The following is a 20,904-nucleotide window of genomic DNA, read 5'->3' on the forward strand; positions in this document are numbered from 1 at the left end:
TGTTCACAACTTATTTCTCTCTGCATAAGGTTTCAGAATTTTAAGAATTCTATTGCTAACAATAGTAATACAATGAATTCCTAGGAAAATTAAAAGATCAGTTTGATAGATACTTATCTTCCTACAAGCCCTCCTTTCTGCTCCTTCAGCATGTGGAATGAAACATTTAATACTATTTAATATCAGAGGCTCCAAAGCGAGGACTTAGACTTTATTTAAAATTCATTCACACCTCATACATTTAACAAGCTGCCTAGAATAATTAGGAAATTGCTTTTGTGGCATGTATGAAATGATTTAGTGGATTAGCACGTCACAAAAGAGTCTGGCTTAAGGAAGCACCCACTCTTATGGTGCATACACAAATAATTTACATCTCTTGAACTTATACTTGGGAAATTCTCATGTTGTGGTGTATAAATTAGTGTATGTGTTTATATAGGCTTATGCAAAAAGAAAGACCTGCATTTTTAAAGGCTGTTGCAGTTTGTGATTTATCCTCTCACTGTATTTTGGGGACATTCTGTGGAATTGGTGGACTCTTTCAAAATGGCGCCTGTATTTAATTCTACACAACAACACAATTTACTAAGTTGTCTCTCCTCATATCCGAGTCTCTTTAAATGTTTTGAAAATGAGGTCTCATATTTTGGACAGTGCAGGTACTGTGCAGGTGTGGTGAGAGATCACAGAATGGGTGGGTGACACACAGGGCTGGCATCTGTCATGCTCATGCTACACTTTGTGTTCATCCATTAGATGTAATCTTCTCAAAAATCCACCATGCCCACAGGAAAGAAATAGTGTTATATCACAAAAAGTTAATGCCTTAGGTGGAGGAGGATGCTTTTATAACTAAAATAACGTAGACACTGAATATGTGATATGTTATTAATAATCTTAGGTGCAATTTAACTTCTCCTTTAGCAATGACAATCTTCTTCAGCTTTTCACTAGTTCTGTATAACCATAATTCTGAGGCTATAACATGCAACTGAGCTAATTTAAAATGATATATCAAGGTGAGAGTCTGACCTTAACTGATATTACACAGTCTATTTTCACACTGCTCTAGATGATCTTGTCTGGTTCTGATATTCTCTTCAGGAGTATCATTGTCATAGAATCACAGAATCATAGAAAGGCTTGAATTGAAAGGGACCTTATAGATAATCTCATTCCAGTGTCCCCACCCAGCCTGTTCTTGAACACCAGGGGTTATTTGTTGTATTTACTATTCCTTACAACTTCAGTGTTGCAACTTTAACCTTTTTTTTTTTTTTTTTTTATTTTCAAAGCTGATGGATAGGCAATTAGTGATTAATGAGAATAGTTTAAACCAGCCTTCAACTATTTCTTGTAAGCATCTCTCCTTTGCTGTTTAGATGAATGCTGAATAAAAACCCGTGTATTAAAGTGGGCTTCCTATATCACATTTACCAAATATGTGAGAAAAGCATATGAAAAAGCTTTCAAGTGTTGCTGTGCAGACAGCTGCTTGTGGGGGAGGTCAGAGCCTTTCAGCAAGCTGCCACTCTCCAGTGGCTGTTCAAAGCGCTGCCAAGGCTGCCCGGTGAACATCCATTTAGCAGGAAGTGTTTGTCCTCCCCTTGCTCCATAGAACTCAGCTAAAAAACCATCCTTTAATGGAATAGGAGCAGGCTGTGACCTCAATACCCAAATCAAAAATTGATCTTTTGGTGCACTTTTTTGCAGCCTGTTGCTTTAGATTATATCTATATATCTCTCCCTTTCTCTCTCTCTCTCTATCTCTCTCTCTCTCTCTTTCCATATATATACACCTTAATAAAATCTCTATCGTACTGTATGATTCAGACCTGACTGAAGAGCTGAATAAGAACTAGAACTTGGTGTGCTTTAAGATTCTGGTGGTTTGGAATACTTGTTACTCATCTGTGCAGGCTTCCACAGCGTGTTTCTGTGAGAAAATCGGAGTGCATTATTCCTTTTATATACCTGACCCTGTGCTCTGAGTTGTGTCATGCAGTGAGGAGAGGGTGACACAGCCCGTGCAGTGTAGAAACATCAAGCAATCTCATTCTGCAATTCAGGCCAAGAAGTCCTGTGGTATTTATAGCAGATGTTAACCCCCTGACCTGCCGGCCTCTCTCTGCATGAAATGGGTTGTGCTCTCTGGAGCTCTTCACGCCAGCTGAGGGAGCTGACTCCTCACACAAAGGGATGGCACAAAAGGAGCACTATTCAGGCAGGCTGTGCTCTGGGTACTGCAGATCCTCACTAGCTATGGCCCTCAGTTAATTTTCCTCACTGCATTCACATATGGAAAGGCATAAAGTGATACCAGGCATCTGAGCAAGAGCAATACAAAGGATTAGCCATCAGAAACCTTTTGGGGTTGTTTTTGACTCCTTCATCCTGGCTTTTGTGATTTGGCTTTTAAATCTAAATTGTGCAGGGGTGATAAGTGCAGATAAGTCTAGGTGATAATCATAGTTTTAAAAAGCCCGCTCTGACATAGCTTGCATGACAGCCTAATCCAAAATACAGCAGTAGCTCTCTGTAATCTTAATGGTAAATGTTGACTTTATCCAAGCTTACAATTACAAATCCTCATTTAGACTTAACAGAAGATTACTACAAAGGAAAAGCTAGTGACCTTAAACTTTTGTACTCTGAGCATGTATAAATGGCTCCCTCTATTCCAGCGTGATTTCTGTATATGAAAAAAGCAACACCCAATGTTTCTTTTGTTGCATTTAGTAAATGATGACTGATAGCTCTTACATCCATTATATTGCATTTCTCAGTATTGTTACATAAATCACCTCACCTTTTTTTTGTGCTATTGTTGATTTCTGACTGCTTTCTTGTTAAGCACTGCTGAGGGCACTCTACCAGGGGCTTCCATGATAGTGATGGGACTTTACAAGGGTGAGCTGACATAATTCTTTTAAAATTCCACCAGCTAAATATCTGTTTAGTCATTTTTAGTGCAGCAAGATCATTTCAGAGAACCATTTTTCAGCTGAGTGTGGAATTTCAACTATTTAAGGAGGACTAAACTCAAAGCACAATCAAATTCAGTAATTACCTGTTCTTTGCACTATTGCTTGCCTGTCTTTGAGTCTCCCCTAGAGAAAGGTGAAATGGAGCTATTTGGGTTCTGGAGAGTGGGGCAGTCAGCACTCAGTGTTTTGAAAGACTCCACATAGAGAATAAAATGGCCTTAAATTCAATTAGAACGTGGATATTCTGACCTAAATTTAAGGCCCATTTTTGGTTAAAAGAAAAAAACCTAACTTTTGTGCAGATGAGCCTAAAGTCCTGCTCCATAAGGTTTTGGAAGGTGTTCCATGGAATTGTAGTCAGTTTTATGCTATCCTGTTACCTCTGAGCACATGCACATCACATTCATGTGTTTTGTTCTGTTCTAAAAGTGCCTGGGCTTTTTGGACGACTGTAAAATATAACTTGGAATTCTGCTGGTTTCACTGCAGAGCACATTGAAAGACTTCAACTTTAGAAACAGAAATCCTTCCACTGTAGGAGCTGCTGACATCTTGAAATTAGATTACCTCAAACACAAAAGTTTTTAAATATTAAAAAGACATAGGAAAAAATTGTTCGTAATATCAGAACAAAATTTCAGTGGGAACTAACCTGCTATTTAAAGCTAGTGTGTCTACTTTGAATTTTCATTTTGAAACAATGATTTTCATTTCAAATGTTCTTGCTGAAAAAAATTAACCTAATTTACACTATTCCTCACAGATATTTTATGTGCAGAAGATTTTCAAACAAAGCATTTGAAGTTGCTTTGCTGGAGACTGAAGAGTGACAGGACATGAGCCCTGGTTCCACTTAAGCCTGGAGCCTAAAGTGTCTGAATATTACAATTATAAGCATATAAATGGATAAGTGCAGGTAGGTACTTCATCACACTTCCTTCATCTCCAAGTGTGAGGGATATATGGCTTTGGAATCTTGTTCCACAAATATGCATTCACTTAAAAGAAACTCATTTGAGCCCTTTTCCTTGGATTAAATTCTAATGAGCAGGGCAGAAGCAGAAGAGATTTGTGTTTCCCACACTGAAGCCAGGCTGAACCTAAGAAAAGGAATCATTAAAAGAGTTTATTATAGCAAGTTAATATCTTAAGCTGTTAACAGATTGTTTTATAAAGTGAAGAACGTGATATTTCATATTTTTCTGACAATTTATATCTGTAGCAAAGAGTTTAATGAAGACAGACATTGACACAAATGTACCATATTCTTATAACAGTATTTATATTGGGGTTATATTTTTTCCTTGTCTTCTAACCCAAACAGTTTCTGCTTTATTCCAATGAGTTTTTATGAGAATTATCTTCTGTGAGAAAAGTACAAGAGAGCCTATAGCTCATTGATTTTATTTCAAAATCTTTAACAACCTTCTAGTTCAGTGCTTTAATTTTGGACAGTGTAAAAAAAATAAATTCAAATATTATCTGTGTTTCATTTTTTTGTAACTGAAGGAAAGCAGGCAACAAATTCCCATTTAAGAGTGGTTATGACAAACAAGAGAAGCAATAATTATTTTTCAGGACTTCTTGACCTATTTAATCAAGTCTCTACTGCTGGAAAAACTATCTCATTTTTGACTTTCACTTTATTTATCTCATATATTTATCAGGTGATTAATGTTAAATATGCAGCTTATTCCTCCTTAGAGAAAAGCAATATTGATTTTATTCACAGGATAATTTAATTTCCATCAGTATTTTAACTTCAATAAGTTCAGAACTTTTCCTGAGGAATAGAAAGAAATGCTACTTAAAGTAAATGAAATTTTGCTATTGATGAATCAGGAAGTACCACACATTAATTCATGGCAAAATTAACTGAAGTATCATAATTACTATGCATCAGACTTTAAATTCATGCCAGAATTTATAAGCAGTTATGGTAATTAATATATTAAAACAAAATATCTTTTAAAAATAGTATTTTTTGTAACTGAGTGGGAAAATGCTTCAGCTAATCTTAAAATGTAAGAAATATGTTGTAGAGAAATAACGTGCTAAGCTCCAATTCGTCATAAAGAAATTTTTAAATTTCTAACCTTTTACAGTAATTATTTCATCTATAAGATGATTTTTTGCATGGATTCTTGTAGGTACTAAATTCATGGGCTGTTACAGGGACAGGAGAGCACACCAGAGATGCGGTAATGGGCAATGTTAAATGTTGGCCTTGATGCAGCTTTCCCCTCACATGAGATATTGCACCATGGTCAGTGCAGCCTAACACATTTTGACCATCTGGTGGCATCAGAGATGGCCTTCCCTGCCAAAGAAGAGGAGGCACATGGTGGGAGAGACTTCATTTGCCTGACCACAGCTCTGGAATTAAAATTCTTCCTAAGTAAGTCATTTTTACGGGTGAAGTCCACATAATTTTGTTGGGTTTTTTTCCCCCTTCCCTTTTGCAGCACAAAAAGGATTCCTTCGACCCCAACAGTCTTATCCTGGAAGGAATATTCCCTACAGATCCCATATTTTCTACATTTTAAATTCCCAGGTTGGAATTTCTATATATTTTTTGGTAAGAACCATAGAATCTGGATAGAAAATGGTAAACAATACTAAAAAAACTGGAGTCGTGCTGCCAGGTTACTCAGCATGCTGTCTCAGTCTGTGGAGCTGCAAAGTTTTGAAAGAGGTAAAATTCAGGGAAAATCTGACTTGGAAAAGTTATGTAATTTTGAAAGAAGGAAAAAACCTATTGTATTTTTTTTTTAAAAAAACAACAAACTTCTCAAAATCTGATTTTTATTTTTATACCCCAAGTTTCCTGTGCCTGTAGATTAAAATGTGCTTTCTTTATATGTCATTTTCCAGGAAGTTTGACAGACATGCCTAGACTCACATCTCTTTATGTCTTACTGCATGAGCACTTACCAGCAACTGCTCTCAGTAAAATATATTAGGTATGCCTTTTAATACTCTGACAGTTAATAAATTCTTAGTTGATTCTGGGACTAGAAGTGTTTGTTCATGTTTGAAGATTAATAATTGAGGTTAAAATCTGTCATTTAAAGAAAAAAATTCCTCCCCTCCCCAGTTTATTCCAGCCCCTAAACATAATTCACTCCTTGGTGTGTGATAGTTTTCAGGTTTTACTTGAAAGCAAGATTACAAAGAGTGTTTAGACTAGTGACTCTGGGCTTTGGAAAGTGCTGCAAAGGTTTGATGACAGAAACAATTGAACCCAAATTTAGCAACTGGTTGTGATTCAGATCATAGCTGACAGAGTTTGGAGAGGCAACGTGGCCCTGAACACCCCCGAGAGTGGCCCAAAGCTTGAATTATCTGAATATCTTGAATTATCTTGAATTAAACACTGAGAGATTATCTGTGCAACAGCCTTGCTGCTGAAAACCTGTGGCCACTTGAGCAGGGCTGCAGGGACACACTGAGACTGCTTGGTCCAGGCCAGGCCATGAGCAGGGTGGGGACAGCTGTTGGCTGCACGTGCTGTCCTGTGTCCCTCATCAATTGTGGGCAACACGGGCACTGCTCCATCCTGAAATGGTGTGTGAGTCCTGAAAGGCTGTACGAGCACATTCCTGCTTCCCTTGTGGAGACCTGAGATGTTTGAATTCATTATTGATTGTTAAAGGAGACTCATGACCTGTCAACGTCAATATTAAAGGCTACTTGTGGAATTAGGTACCGTCTTGAGGAAGAAGGGTTTGCCTCTGTTCAAGAGCTGTTGTATGAGGAAAAGCCATTGCTAGGCTTTTGTTTATCTCTTGCCAAAAATCCCCAGGATTTATGAACTCAGTGTGTTTTTACCAAAAGTTATGAGGAGAGTTAGGGAAGAGTGACCTTCCAAAGCAGAGACACTTTCTAACCTGTTAGCAGGAAATCCAGAGGTTTAGGTCTTCCTCCTTCTCACAGTGGTTTGTACCAAACACTTTCCATCACCCCATTGGTGTCAGGGAATATCAGTACACAGCTTTCAAAAATTTAACCTGCCTATTTATGTATTTAATTCATCTTTCAGCTTCACTCTGCAAAAATACAGATAAATAGAAAAGAAATAACAGCTTGACCAAACACCTCCTTGCCACATCAGCCCTGCCTGAAGTAATGTGGAGGTACTCCTCTCTGTTTAGTGGGAGCTTCACACTCTACATTCCGCAGGTTTCCAGAATTACACTGAACCTGCTGGGTGAAAATTTGTCATTCCAACAACAGTAGCATGAAAGAGGATCTGAGAGAAGCCAGATTTGAAACTGCAATTTGTGGTCTTTCCTCTCTGTTAATTTGGTGCCCTTTCTCTTATATACCTCTAGGGGAATAAAATATGTGTCTGGTTGTCTCCAATATTATCTCAGTTGTTTAATTGTTATGTCATTTATTGTACATGACACAGTTTACAGGAATTAAAATGACCACCAGTAAACTTTCAGATAGATTGGGTTCTCCAGGTGTTCTGCAGTCCTGAATGAATTATAGTGGGTGTTTTTAATAGCTATGGAACTTAAACTGTGGGAGAAAAAGGAAATGAGTAAGGCTCCTAATTTGAGCAGTAGTACAAGAGATAGCAGTGGCCTTTTGTGACTCATAATAAAAAGAGTTATGACTTCAGGAATCAACAGAAAGCTGTGGCTCAGTCCCAGAGGGTTAAGTTTTCCCACTGCTGCATATTCTTATGCCAAGCAATCTTTAATCTTTTGACAAAAGAGTAAACTGTGCAATTCTGTTGTTTCAGGATGAAATGTGCTTAATGATACCTTGACCTGTGATCTCTGGGATGAAAGAAAATTAGGTTAATTATTAATTTATGTGAGGTTTTTTTTTCCTTGAGAAGTGACAAAAAAAAAACCCTCTAAGTTGTTTGAATTATTTCCTTTTTTTATACAGTCAGTGTTAAGTGAAAGAAATAATTTGACCAATTGGTTTTCAATCTCTCATTGAAAGTAAATGAAAATGTGGATTGATTCTGACTTAAACAGGGAAAGAGAAGCATTGAAATTTTTACTTGGCTTTTTTGATTTATTTTCTTTTTTCATGCAGGACTGAAAAAATATTAAAATGTACTTTTATACTTAACATAGAATTTTATATATAACTTCTTTATTCTCAACTTTACAACTATATTTTGTAGCTTTGTTTTTCTATTCACAATCCAAAAGAGAATCAGACAAAATATAGTTTTCATCATATATATATATATAGTTTTTTGGCAAAGCAGGCCTACCTACAGCTTTTCAATGAGAGATTATAAAAGTCTATCAAAGTATAAACTCTGCATCCTTTTAAAAATATTTTATTTTACTCCCTTCCTGTAAGCAAAATATGCAAAATAAAAAAAATGTTCATCAAAATGAAATGTTTGTTAATGAGTCATAACCGTCAAACAAGCAGTTCTTTCCTTTTGATGACTGAACTAATTGACTTTGCTAAAATGAACATTCAGACATAAGTGGTGGTTGCCACAGGATGCTCATTTCAATTACATCCCTAAAGCAGGACACCAAGAGATAAAGTAAGCTGGGTTTAATAGGTTTTCATCCCTCCCTCTGCTCATCATAAGCACAGGATGTCAAAGAACTGGGGAACTATCTAATATATGTTTTTTTTTAAATTTAAAGTCTGTGTTTGGAAATTTTGAGCAGCTCCCTTCTTCAAGGCCACAGCTCCAACCAGTTTAGTGAGCTCAGACCAAGACTGAAACTTGTGCCGATATTTGCTGCAGATCTATTTAATATGTGACTTTCACAGGACTTGGTTCCTTTCTCAGAGCCAGGTTTCACCTGTGATGATGTTGATCTCCTATTTATAGCAGTCATTTTCTGAGGCCATCACTTTGCCCAGTGGACAGGCAGATATCCTCCAGAGTTGAGGCTTGTTTGTGTTGGGTTCTTGGCAGAATTATCTGAGTTGAGCAGATCAAAGGGTAGAAACCGAGCAAGGAGGTTCTGCTCCTGGGCCACTGATGGATGGCTTTGTTCACCTATAAAAAAAAAGCAGCCCTTTGGAGAGCAGGGCAGGAAAATCATCCAGGGCAGTGTGAAAATCCGATAGCCTTGGGGGATGAATGGCCCTTTTACAGCCGGGGGAGCTAAAATAAAACCTGCAGCTGTGCAGCCAGGAACTCCACCATACAGCAGCAAGGAGCACAGGACAGCTCAGGGCACTGTTCCACAGCAGCCTCACTCCCCACTGACTGGGGCTCTCACATGTAGATCTCCCCTCCAAATAAATTACTTTCCCTTTGGATCAGTGAGTCATATTCCAGGAACAGAGGGAATGACTAAATCTAATATGAGGAAAGGGTAAGGAAGACGTCAGTGGAGTTAAGAGGGGAAAGGAGACAGAATTAAACCATCACTTTTGGCAGCAATGCACAGTTTGATGAAATTAGGCACAACGTGAAACTGTGCCTCCAGAGAGCTTGGGTGAATTGCAGATCTTTTAGAAAAAAAATAATATGAAGCCTCTTGCTGTGAGGAGTAAGTAGTTGTACAGTGTAGTTTTGAGGCATTTCTACCAAAGGGAGAAAAATCATAAAATATTTTTGTGAACAATTACATCTATGGGAAAAAAAAAAAAAAAAGGAATTTACCTGTATCTGGCTAGAAATTTTATTTTTCTAGTGGGATTTTTACCAACACCTGACCCGTTCAAGCAGTTCAGCCCTCATTTCCTATTCCTATTAAGGCTGAAATACATCTGCAACAGCTGTTTCTGAATTTTATCAAACTGATTTTGGTATGAATGTTAACTCATTGTGGTTATAAGTAGGTTGAAGCACCAGCTCATACAATATTTGATGTCCTGTTTGCACTTCTTCTCTTCACCTTCCCTTCTCGTTGTATTTTGCTGCAATTCTTGCTCTCTGAAAGACCTGCATTGTTTAACTCTTGTGCTGTTTTATCTTTTTGTTCATGGCACTGAAGGGTAGCAAGGTTTTTTATAACTCAGACCTTTTTCCTGCAGAGGGACAGCTCGATCCATCCGAGGCTCCCATCCATCTGCTGAGGCACAGACAGCAGCTGACATTGGGGCAGGTTTGTAAGTAGAGCACTGAGAGCAATTAGCATTTGAATTAAAGCTACCTGTGGATAACAACAGGTGATTACCCTATTTAACAGCTGTTAAGTGGTGTTATTTGCCAGCTATAGACCACAGACTGAGTGAATTGTGTGCATACAAATGGGAGTCACTGTGAATACAAACGAAGGACGTTAATTAAATAATATTTTTTTATATTGCAATTGTGAAACATAGAGGCCGACTCAAAACAGATAAATGGTAGCAAAAGAAAAGGGTTTGGAAGTGTTTTAGAATGCAAGACAGGAACTTCATAAATGCTAAACTCCTATGTTTTGGCCATCAGCGTTTTGTTCTAGAAACAGAAAAGCAAATCTTGCTATTACACTGATTCAGCTTCTGGCAAAAAGAGAAAATAGTAAGAAATTAAAGCACATAGGATTATTTTCTCCTTCTGTTGTATCCCTGCGTTTCCAACAAGGCTTAATCAACCTGAGTGTTCTTTGGAAAGTACAGCCCTGTTCCCTCCGTGCCCATTTGCCTCGGTGCATATGTGGGAGAAGCTGCTCCACCACCGCTCCCTTCTGTGCTGGGGGCGGATGAACGCCTTTTCTGAACATTTGAGCAGCATATGGCTGTGCAGCATCCTCTGAAATCCATGTGGGGTCTGTACCATGGTTCTGCTTCGTGTATCGCTGCACAGGATCTCACTGGCTCTGCCTGCACGTTTGCTGTAGACGTTCTCCTTTGCTCAAAAGTTTTCCTGTGAACCCCTTCTCCAAGGGCATGGATTTTCCATGCCTTTGTTTTAAGACCTCCCAAGGCATGAATGCTGTGAAGGGAATGCTGCGACCAAGAAAGGCTGATTAGATTTCTGCTTTGAGTATTTGCTTGCACTCTACAAGCAGAATTCTTTTATCAGATATGATTGGCCTCATCGCCACTCCAGAACTGCCAGAGTTTTGTGTAAGTGCAATTGTCACAAATTACAAGATGAACTTCTTTCCTGTGGCACAATTATCCATTCAGTTAAAAAGCTCTCGTGCCTGGTGTGTGCATATTTTCATTGCATTAGTATGAATAGAGGAATCCAATTAATACACATAGAGATGTAGGCATTCAGTGCTTCCAGGGTACAGGAATGCAGGATAAATACTATAGCTTAGAAGGAATCACTGTTTTTTATTAATGAGAGCTGCCTGATTAAAACATTTGCTGTTTTACGTATTTAGACTGAAACTAAAAGCCTGTTAACTGATTCTGGCCAACTGCATGCTACATCCAAGCTAGAAAATTATTATACTGACAACCTTATTTAACTGGAATTTGATGTGGTTCAGAATGGAATCCATCTGCTATTAAGAGGCTCATAATGACTTAGAGAATTTTAAGTTAAAGCACCATAACCCCTCAGTCATAGCTGCAGTGCAGAAGGTTTGGACAGTTTACAAATAAGCCCCATGCCATCAAAGCAATTATTTGAATAATGTTTAGTAAGGGCTGGTTATATAAACACCTCCAAGTATGTCCTTTTTGTAGGGCTGCTCAGGGATCATAATCTCAGTAATGGTGTTGCTCAGCCATTCTTCCTCTGACTTTAGGCCAGAGAGAAGCTCCATATTTGAGAGCAGACTCTCTTTATACAGAAAATATACATTGCTTGTCTTTTCTTTATTCTTTCAATATCAGGCAGGAAATGACATCTTTTTTGCAGATAGATTCCTCGACACAAGAATATTGAAAAGTTGCAGAAATTTGTTGCCAACCAACCAGTTCTTTCTAAGGCCACCAGTCCTAAAATAGTGACAAATTCTGCATTAGTAAAGGCACTTTGCACCATGTACTGAGCTCTTGTGCTGGCCAGGTTATTTAACTTGCTTTATTTCACAGCTGCAGGACACTTACCCACTGTGTGCAGCATCCTCTCTGTCACACATGGGCATCTTGACTTGTTTTGAGATTAGCGTGATAACACCATTTATTTCTCTTTTTTCCCTTTTGCCTCCCGTGCTGGGTGATGGGAGGTGGCTGAACAGGAGCTCTCCTGCCACAGCAAGAGCAGCAACATAAGGAAAAGAGGTGGGTGTTCAGCAGAGTGAGGGGTAGTACAGGACATGCAGGTCCCATAGCTGGGAAAGGAAAGCTCTGCTAAAGGCCCAGGAAAGTACTGCAAAACCCCCAGAAAAGCACTGCAAAACCCCCAGAAAAGCACTGCAAAACCCCCAGGAAAGCACTGCTAAAGCAGCTGTCCATGGGGAGCACATGGCTCTTGGCAGTGCCTCCCCAGGCACAGTGGGATCGATTGAATCCATCCTGCCTCTCTGATGCCTCCTTCCTGCTAATCTGTATCTGACAGGATTATTTCACACAATACAAACCCAAAGCTGTCTATTTGGAGATAACCAGATAAAGTAAAAATATATCTAGAGACAGCTTGAGGAGTCTTTTTTTTTAATTAAAAAGGAATTGTTTAAAGTGCAGAGAGAATAACAGTGTGTTCTCGATCAGGAACAGGCTTTAGCTTCAGTATCTGATGAATCAGTGTGTGAAGTGAGAATTTAGTTGTTTGGTATAGACTTAAAGCTGTTTCCTACCCAGGTCTAAAAGCCATTTTTCTCTAAAAAGTCATGAGACAAAGGAACCCTCAAAATAACCTTGTTGCACTGCAAAAATATGTGAAAGTTTTTTTTGGGGAGTACAGTATTTCAACACTGTGACTGATAAAGCTCCTGAAAAGATTGTCATTTCTGTCAGCCACACATCCACATGACTTGCAAATGTGCAAAGCTGATTCATAAACTTAGTTGTTTCTTAATTATGACATTAGGCTGCAAAGGAAATTATAGTATGCTGTAAATATTTTGATTTGCTCTCTGTTGTTATGTTTGGCACATCTATCATAAGCAAAATATAGAAAATGCAGGTTCATATTAACTAACAAATTACTAATATATGAAAGAAATATGGCAATGGTGGTACTTTATTAGAGCTGCAAATCTTTTTTTATTATTATTTTGGCTCAAAAACCTAATAAATAAAGGATGAAAGAACCATCACCTAATTAAGGTCCTACATTGTGATGCTAGAACTACTGATAGAATAGCTGCTTAACAAGATTGTAATGAATGTTCAATTGTCACAGCTTTGGAAGTTGTTACAGAGTGGTTTAATATATTACTTCTTTTATTCATAATTTCTTTAAACAAGGCTTAATATCAGTCATATTTGTGTTCAGTTGTTTCCAATATTTTACAGGAAAAGGGAGGCTCCTATGGAAACATAGGTTTCCATAATTTAAAATTTAACATCCCAATGAGTTTGAAAAGTGAGAAAACTAAACCTTATTAAGCTACTGCCTTTTTTTTTCTTTTTCACAATGCTTATAATAAATAATTCAAGCAATAAATAAACTAAACTTTATTAGTAAATAATACAGGGAATGCATCAGGCTGAGGAGGATTAAGTGTTCCTTTCAGAATAGAGACATATTCTTCAATGTTCAGATGCCCAGGGGTAATGTTTAATTAACCCACTCAGTTATAAATTCCTGCAGACAATTCTTCATCATTAAAAAACCTATAGTAGAAAATGCTTCAGAAATTATCCTCTCTCAGACACCAGCTAATATTAACTTGCCAGTTGTTTCATCAGAAAACCATTGCAAATAAGGATGGTTAAGGGCTCAGGAGGTCCTTGTAATATTTTTACTTTCTTTTGCTGCTGGTCTGTGTTATCAGAGACTTGTCAAGCAAGTCATCATCTTGTCCAGAATCACAGATTTTTTCTAGAGAGTCCTTTCTCCCCTTCTTTGCTCATGCTGCAAATGTCCTGCCCTTGCTGTGCCTCTGTCCCCAGCAGGGAGATATTTGCTATTGCTACTCACACCAGACATGGCCAACAGGGCAGAGCTGTGCCACAAGAGCACAAACTGGGGACATAAAACAGCTCTAAACCAGACATGTCTTGGCCATTCCACTGATTTCTGATATGCACAACTACACCAAAGTTGTGGCTGTAATTTATAATTACCCTTTGGAGAGTGTGAGCTGGTCATGTTCACATGATATCTCGCTGTTGGTTCTTATTAAAGCAGGTTTGATATGGGAAGGAGATGGACAGAAAGAGAAGAGCTCTCTTGTGTCCTCTTATTGCTTTCCTGAACTACACAGAGCCCAACTGTTTAAATAAAATCTAATCCAAACTGGGCAAAGTGCATTTGGTACTCCCTGGTGAAGCCTTCCAGAATCCTTAAACCATCAGCTCTTGTGGTTCACTGAATACCTGAATGAATTATTTTCAACTGATTTGGCACCTCTTCAAAGGAACAGATGGTTCTGTCTTTACTGCAAAAACAATAACTGCAGCAACAACAAAATAATCTGTGATTCTGCCTGAAACCTATTTAAAGATAAGGGAGAGCTCTTTGACCATCTTACATTCCTGTCAATTACTTCAAGGAAGAAATCTATTTCCCAAGAAAATCACATTATAATTTTCTAAGCAAAGTATCACACCCATGGAGCAATTCTCTGAGACTGAGACTGAACTGTTATGGATGGGTTTCTAAAAGTGCCTCCCCAGCAATACAGCAGCTGCAAGAGAGATTGTGAAAACGTGGTCTTGAGGGACTTTACCAAAGCTAAAAATAAACTAATATATGTTACAAAGGAAATGGTAAAAGAAGAAAATGGGGAGTAAGCTCACAGAAGCACAAAGTACGTGATTAGGAATATGCAGCAAAAACAGAACAGGTTTCAAATAGCCAAAAAATGTCCAGCCTACCACCTACTTTCTTTTAGAGAATGTTTTTACTGGCCATGGTCTAGAAGTGCTTGTTATAAACCAGTGTGCAGTCTCTTTGGAATAGTATTCTCTTGAATTTGCCTTTTAGTCTATAATATTTCAGCATAGGAAAAGCAGTATAATTGAAAAAGTAATTTTCTGTTATTGTTGGAAAAGAAATAATCAGATAGACAAGATTAATATTAGGAATAAAGCAATAAATAGTGTTCATTGTATTTAATGCATATTGTTTTGAAAGTTTAGGGGAATATATATATATATAAAAGTGGCATTCACTAAAAAGAAAACGTATCCCTGTACAGACTAGGTGTCAAACATTAACATGAAATCTCTTTTTTTTTTTTTCTATAAAATTCTATTTTTAAATCCCAAGGAAATTTTGCAGAATACTAGTGTATATTACAGAAGAGATAATCTTCTGCATACAAGACTTATGCCAGTGTCTGCTTTCTGGCTTTTCTGGGCAACTCTAATTATTGTGAGTGTGCTAGAAGAAGAAATATTTGGAGAGCTACTTTAGCTGAGGCAGTACTTAAACATTTAGTTGCTTGGCTTTTCAGCTGCTTTCAGCCTGTGCTGTCCCTTCTGTTCAGATGGTGAACAGCGTGGGGAGAGGATCCTGCTAAATTCAGCATGCTGAGGATTTGTCTTCTGGTGGTTTTTCAGCTAGATTTGATTCCTGATCCAATCCATTGAACGGACCCGATGATGAGAGGGCTGCATGTGGGGATGAGTAACTCCTAATGAGCACAGAGCCTGTAATTTAGCTCTGCTTGAGAGTAAATGCATGTCAGGCTATGGCTGGCATGGATAAATGTGTTTCTCTGCTCCTGAGTCAGGGAGAGCCAGGCTCCATGGAGGAATCTCTGCTGGAGACCAATGGATGTGCATTTGCACTGAAGGGAAGGCTTTGGGGAAGTGGTCTGGGTGTCGAGGTGGTTCTCTGAGGCAGATTGCTCCAACAAGCAGGCTGACAGGGCAGGCAATTCCTGCAGCCTGCAATAAATGCTGTCTGCTCCCTGACTAAGGTACAGCTGCTGTTTAACTGAGGGGTTCCAGAGCCCTGAACATCTGCCAGGGAGGCAAACAGGTGGAACCCAGCTGTGGCCCCAGTTGCTCTTACAATTCTTGGATTGTATTGAAACCTATGAGATGCTCCTTAGATTCCCTGTGGAAAGCACATTCCTGGTAAGTTAACATATTGCCCTCAGCCTGTAGCCCAGTCCCTGCTCAGGGAGGGTTTCATTTGTTGTTTACACAATAGAAGCAATAGCAAGGAGACATGGAAGCACCCCTAGGTTCTGTATAATTATATTTGTTAAGTGTACACAAGAAGCTTGACTGCACTCTCAGCACTGATCTGGCTGATTTCTGGCAGCTGCTTTACCCTGATGCATTGAGATCACCCTTACAGTGTTCACAGCATACTTACAGGGGTATTTTTTCCTATGTGATGAAAATGATGACAACAACTAGCAATCAGCAAACAGCCAGTGGCATGATTACAGACACAGGTAGTTTTTTGAAATATTTTGTGTGTTGAACAGAGCAATTTTATTTTGCTTAAGTGCTACTTAAATATTCCTTACACTCAAACATTCTTGGGGGGAAAGAGGCATTATATAAGAAAAAGGTTCAGGCTGTTCTTAGTGAGATCAATACAGCTCATCTGTTTACATGATTCTAAGGAGGATATGTTGGGTAAAATACTCTGGGGAAAAGTTCTCTCAGTGAATATCAAATGATAGAACTTCTATTTCATAATTAGTCCTATTTAATTGCTATGAGACCTACATTTAAGTTTACTTTAAGAATCTGTTTTTCTATGGATTACTGAAGAAAGACCAAAGATGTTTAACACATGTGACTTGAAAAAAGGTTTTTCCAGGACATAGAAAAGGTGATGCAAAATAAAATGTTGTTTTTGTCCTCCTTATATATTCAGTGGTTGACAGTTCTTAGGTTTTTTTATTTGATACCTTCTATTTTTCATCATTTTTCTCATGTTTCTAAATTAGTTGTAACTTTCAACCATTTGTTGTCCATCAAAATCAGAAAACAAAGAAATCTTACCAAGTGAAAACTTTTGTTTTTCAGTGCTGCCTGTTCTGTCATTCTTCGTTCAGCCTCAAATTTAGGATCTCTCAGTGGGAGAAGATGGATCTTTGGTGAAGACTGACTTTATCACAGCTTGACAGCACTTTATTATCTGCCTTAGTTTCAGTGTCTTTCATGTTTTGTGTTTATTTAGCTGAAAACTGAAAATAAGTGGAAAATACAAACCAAGTTGCAATCAGAGCTGTGGGACAGCTTTGTTGTGGAGTGCTGCACATGTTAAACCCTTTTTGCTACATTAATTTCTTTTTTAAAAAAACCAAACCAACTAAATTTTCAACATTTGACCTTGCTGCGAATGATGATGATGGACTTGAGGCTCAAAGTGCTTTTCTGAGAACACTGGAAAATGCACATGGACAGCCAAATTGAAGGGGAAAATAGCTCTGAAGTCAATCTGTCTGTAGGACTACCAAAGCTGCTGGGAATCAGCTGTGTAGGCACAAGAGTTTTCCATATTCATAGAACCATGGAATGGGTTGGGTTAGAAGGAACCTTAGGGATCATTCCTTCCCAACCCATGGACAGGGACACCTTCCACTATCCCAGGGTGCTCCAAGCCCCATCCAACCTGATCTTGGGCACTTCCAGGGATCCAGGGGCAGACACAGCTTTGTAAATAATCAAGTCTCCCTAAAAATCTGCTGAGGTGAGAAGTACAATTCATAGCAAAAGAGTCTTGGAGGAATGATTTGTAATTAAAAAGCCTTTTCATCGGTGCTGGTTTATTTCCTGGGGTCAGGAAGACTCATCTGCACAGGTGTGAGAGGTCCTGTTGTGTCTTTGGGTGATGTTGATACACACATGGGTTTTGGCAGAGCTCCTCACTCACCCTCAGTCCAGAAGGTCCCCAAAGCTTGGGTGAAACTGCATTTTCAGGCCACTATAACCAGTGTCTGTGGGGTTGTTTGAATAGAAATGAGCATCAGTCCCTTACTGAGGGTGAAGCAATCAATCAGAGAAAGGTTCAAAAAGAGAAACAGACATGCAGAACTCTGAAATGATATAAAAGTTTTGGTTTTTTTTTTTCAAGCAATCTTAAGAAGTATTCTTCTCTCTGTTAGATAGTAACAAGAACTTGCTCTTGTTTTGATCTGAGATATCTCAGTTTTAAAAGAAAAATCTAACAATTTTCTTCCCCTTTCTCTTACCTATTCCACAACTCATGTTGTACAGTCTTTTCAAGGTCAAGTGTGCTTTCATGCCTTCAGCATGTTTCTGTTAGAGTGCTGTGATGTAGAATTGTGTTTAGCTGATACTCTTGGACAACTCAATTTGTTGTTTGGTATTTTACAGAGATATAAAATTGGACAATGACATGGCAGATACATGGCAGGTGTGTTCTGAAGATTTGTTGCTAATTATCTGCAGGAAACTCTGGGAAAATCATAAGAAGTTTATGTTTAACTTTTAATGTGTTGCAGATTGTTGAAGGAAATAAAGGGGATGAGACAGAAGGGCAAGGAGGTGGGAATTTCTGTGATGGGTACTGCTGCTTTCACTTGACTCTGCCTGCTTTGTGTCTTGCCTAATTAGCTTGTATTTAATCTCTTGGAGCAGAGTTCTCAACTCCATGTTTGTCCATGACAATCACAGTGAGATCCTGCTAGAGGATCCATGCTGTTCCAGCAGTGATAACTGTTTTCAGTGTCACATGTCTTTTTCTTTTTTTTTTCCTAGTGAAAATGAGCAAATTAAAGACCGTAACTGGGATGTTTACAGCAGCAACATGGTGAACAAACAGATACGGTAATTTTACCCCTTCTGTTAGTTACCAAAGCAACACTATAAAGATCCTTTTAATTTAGTTTAGTGCTGTGAAGATTAAAGCTTAATTAAAATGGTGATATTAAAAAAAAAAAATAAATTAAAATCTGAAGCAGCATAGGAAAAATAGAAAGATGTAATTATGGTCCAGTGAATGCTTATCACTCGTTACAAAGTTTTAGAGAAGAAGCATTTTTTTCTCTCTATTGAGAGTAATTTTATTCTGATCATAAATTTGAATGACCAGAACAACCTAGGATCATAGCTGTTTAGAAATTAATAAGGACAGTTGGAAGGAATGCGTTATTCTACTCATAAAATAGGGGATAGTTAGTTTTCCTTTGCTGGCCCATTTCCTAAAAAAATTCTCTTTCATACCCATGAGGCATAAAGACTCTATGAAGACAAAAAAAAATTTCCTGTATTCCAGTATTTCACATGGCTTGCATAGAAATTCAGCTATTTAGTATTAAAAGATCTCTTACTTTCAAATTATTTAATAGACATACTCTATTGTGAATTTGAAATGTTAGATTTTCATTCTAACTGGCACCATTTCCTTTTATCAACAGGGCTACACTAATTTGTACTGGGTGAAAAGTATGTGAAGGACTCTGAGTGATATAATTATAAGAAAATCCTGCAGGAATATGACTTTTGTTGGCTAGTCAAACATTTGTTGCTTTGCCAGATTCCTCCTAATGAGTTTAAAGTCATTGTGGGGAAGCCATATGTTTGCCCAGTAGAAGGCAAACCAGGACACGACACAATATTCTTTCACTGCAAAATTCCATGTAGGAATCTCTGCCCATGACAAAGCAGGAGCACTGGAGAAAGAGCAGTTCCAGCTTGTCAGTTTTGTTGAGAGGTATCTTTCCCAATTCTTCCAGAAGTGAGCTGGTGAGATGCCATAGCTGGTACCCTGGAGAAGTAGCTCCAAATACCACAGGACTAAAAATGCCCTTTTACTAACTCCCTCTGTTCATCTTGCTCAAGCATTTTAAAACTATCTTTAACCATATATCACACATTACTTCTGGGCACAGAATCATTAGCAAAATTAGACATTTAGCCTTGCATCAAAGCATCATTATATTTATAAAGTACAGTGATGACTGCTGTTGGTACAACTCAGCCTGGTAGCTTAACTCTGATTTTTTGCCCCAGGATGCTGTGGAAAGCAAAAGGTCACTGGACTTGAAGGACAAACTCATGGAAGATGAATCCACTGAGTCTGCTGAAACTGTGCCTGTCCCTGGATGTCTGTGAACTGCCAAGGACTGGAGGAGCAGGGAGCACACAGGTGATGCATTTCATCCTCTCCTGTTCTTGGAATCTCTCCTGATTGCAAGTTTCACCCATGCTGGAGGAAAGATATATGTTTTGGTCAGGTGCTCTACAACAGTATTGCTACCAAACAATTCTGGCAAACAAAAATTTTAGTTTTAAAAATGTTGCCTTTCTTTTCCTAAAAAAGGTATAAATGAATTTCCTGGCTTCCAGGCTGGCATATTTATATTTTTATTTTTATATATATAAGTTCTCCACAGGTCTGCAGCTCAATTAGTTCTTCTAGGATACATTTTTGATTTTTGATTTTTCTGGCAGATATAAATCTCTCTGATGGTGTGATACAAATCTCTCTGGTGGTGCTCCTGCAAAACTTAAAACCCTTTTAACTGGGTAGCCCTCCATGAAACTATCCCACACCCACCACCTTGGATCACTGTCTTTGAGGAACTATAGATAATGGGCACATGAAGGGTTATAGAATTTAGTATCATCCTGGAGCTGTTACAGTTAAAAATTATAATCAAATATAATTGCAGTCTTAAGAAAAGTGAAGTATTTTTCTTCACAAAGAATTATTAGTCTCTAATATATACTTTCAGAAAAAAAAAAAAAAAAAAAGCCATGTAAATTTATTCTAGACTGCCATTGTACAATTTACCCTGCCAGGGGCTCAGGCTATTTATGTTTTTGACTGCACCGTCTTCACGAAACTTAAAAAAAAAAATAAATTACCATGGTAACCACTGCATCACACAACAAAGACTTGTATACACCACTTAGATCTTTAAAGAGGCAGAGTCTGGAATGAAATTATAGTCTGCATTTGTTAACAATAATATTTTTCTTAGTAAATGTCTGTTTTGTTGTTTTATCAATAAATTCTAATTTTGCATTTAAA

At 38.1% G+C, this 20,904-nt stretch overlaps 1 protein-coding gene and 1 long non-coding RNA gene across 3 annotated transcripts in view; one reads left to right on the top strand and one right to left on the bottom strand.

Moving 5' to 3' along the window:
• Positions 1 to 20,624, top strand: part of LOC111933206 (uncharacterized) — a 105,218-nt gene extending 84,594 nt beyond the window's left edge. The window contains exons 10-18 of one of the 2 annotated variants that reach the window (XM_086844328.1): positions 3,754 to 3,906; positions 5,141 to 5,388; positions 5,865 to 5,953; positions 9,975 to 10,045; positions 16,929 to 17,595; positions 18,243 to 18,282; positions 18,627 to 18,695; positions 19,286 to 19,581; positions 19,881 to 20,624. The gene's annotated coding sequence lies outside the window, so the exon portion shown is untranslated. Of the gene's footprint in view, positions 1 to 3,753; positions 3,907 to 5,140; positions 5,389 to 5,864; positions 5,954 to 9,974; positions 12,978 to 16,928; positions 17,596 to 18,242; positions 18,283 to 18,626; positions 18,696 to 19,285; positions 19,582 to 19,880 lie in introns of those variants that run through there. The other variant, XR_002866564.2, reaches the window with a different exon arrangement.
• On the bottom strand, positions 8,007 to 10,025 carry LOC147651352 (uncharacterized). The gene is made up of 2 exons (XR_015274597.1): positions 9,962 to 10,025; positions 8,007 to 8,988 (listed from the first exon to the last, which is right to left on the bottom strand). It is a non-coding gene; the product is annotated as an uncharacterized LOC147651352 (long non-coding RNA).
• Positions 20,625 to 20,904: the final 280 nt, after the last annotated feature.

The sequence above is a fragment of the Cyanistes caeruleus genome, chromosome 10 (assembly GCF_971803275.1).
Source record: "Cyanistes caeruleus chromosome 10, bCyaCae1.hap1.1, whole genome shotgun sequence".
In the NCBI taxonomy this organism is placed as follows: domain Eukaryota; kingdom Metazoa; phylum Chordata; class Aves; order Passeriformes; family Paridae; genus Cyanistes; species Cyanistes caeruleus.